The sequence below is a fragment of the Gymnodraco acuticeps genome, unplaced genomic scaffold, assembly GCF_902827175.1.
Source record: "Gymnodraco acuticeps unplaced genomic scaffold, fGymAcu1.1, whole genome shotgun sequence".
Classification (NCBI taxonomy): domain Eukaryota; kingdom Metazoa; phylum Chordata; class Actinopteri; order Perciformes; family Bathydraconidae; genus Gymnodraco; species Gymnodraco acuticeps.
The window spans coordinates 400,661-402,500 of record NW_022990485.1 but is presented as its reverse complement, the minus strand read 5'-3'; positions in this window follow the sequence as shown (position 1 = coordinate 402,500).

Below are 1,840 nucleotides of genomic sequence, written 5' to 3'. Positions count from 1 at the left end.
TATCAAAACCCAGTTAGATTGGATTGTCCACTTTGTCGTTCAGATATATCACATATTTATAACTAAATGATACATGAATTGAAACAAAACACAGTATAGACTGCGGAGTGACTCCCGTGAGGTTCATGTATTTTCTTCACTCCGCTGGGAAACTGCTCTCATGTCAAGAAGCATCAGATCAGTGCATGCGCTGCATCGTCCAATCAGTGAGCGATACACAGTAAGGGGGCGGGGCGAGTGGCTGAGGATTTCACAGGAGGATGGTCTGGTGGTTCCTCGGTTATCGCTCCTCCGTTATCGCTCCTCGATCCTCCGGCACAAATAAGGCCACTGGGGACGCTACTCAAAATGGCGCAGACAAATCCGGTGATACCGAAGACCGAGGAGCGAGGAAATGAAAAATAAGAGAAGTGAGAAGCAGCCCCTGTCTGTTACTTTAGATGAAAAATAACGAGCCCCTCCCCACGCCCCTCTGAGAGATATTGATGATTGGCTAATGATTGGCTAATGGTTACACAAGCCAACAAACCGTTATGACATCATAAAGTGGCCAAAATCTGATTCAGCTTCATTTTCAGACAGGTTTTTATAGAAATGGATCAAAAAGAGAGAGAATCTTTGTTCCTGAAACTTTCAGAGTCCTCTTTCCACAGAGGGGACACATGTTGATGAAGAAGAGACATGAAGAAGAGGGACACATGTTGATGTAGAAGAAGACATGAAGAAGAGGGGACACATGTTGATGTAGAAGAGACATGAAGAAGAGGGGACACATGTTGATGTAGAAGAGGGGACATATGTTGATGTAGAAAGAGACATGAAGAAGAGGGACACATGTTGATGTAGAAGAGACACGAAGAAGAGGGGACACATGTTGATGTAGAAGAGACATGAAGAAGAGGGGACACATGTTGATGTAGAAGAGGTCATGAAGAAGAGGGGACACATGTTGATGTAGAAGAGACATGAAGAAGAGGGGACACATGTTGATGTAGAAGAGACATGAAGAAGAGGGGACACGTGTTGATGTAGAAAGAGACATGAAGAAGAGGGGACACGTGTTGATGTAGAAGAGACATGAAGAAGAGGGGACACATGTTGATGTAGAAGAGACACGAAGAAGAGGGGACACCATGTTGATGTAGAAGAGACATGAAGAAGAGGGGACACGTGTTGATGTAGAAGAGACATGAAGAAGAGGGGACACATGTTGATGTAGAAGAGACAAGAAGAAGAGGGGACACATGTTGATGTAGAAGAGACATGAAGAAGAGGGGACACATGTTGATGTAGAAGAGACATGAAGAAGAGGGGACACATGCTGATGTAGAAGAGACATGAAGAAGAGGGGACACATGTTGATGTAGAAGAGACATGAAGAAGAGGGGACACATGTTGATGTAGAAGAGACATGAAGAAGAGGGGACACATGCTGATGTAGAAGAGACATGAAGAAGAGGGGACACATGCTGATGTAGAAGAGACATGAAGAAGAGGGGACACATGTTGATGTAGAAGAGACATGTAGAAGAGGGGACACATGTTGATATAGAAGAGACATGTAGAAGAGGGGACACATGTTGATGTAGAAGAGACATGAAGAAGAGGGGACACATGTTGATGTAGAAGAGACATGAAGAAGAGGGGACACATGTTGATGAAGAAGAGACATGAAGAAGAGGGGACACATGTTGATATAGAAGAGACATGTAGAAGAGGGGACACATGTTGATGTAGAAGAGACATGAAGAAGAGGGGACACATGTTGATATAGAAGAGACATGTAGAAGAGGGGACACATGTTGATGTAGAAGAGACATGAAGAAGAGGGGACACATGT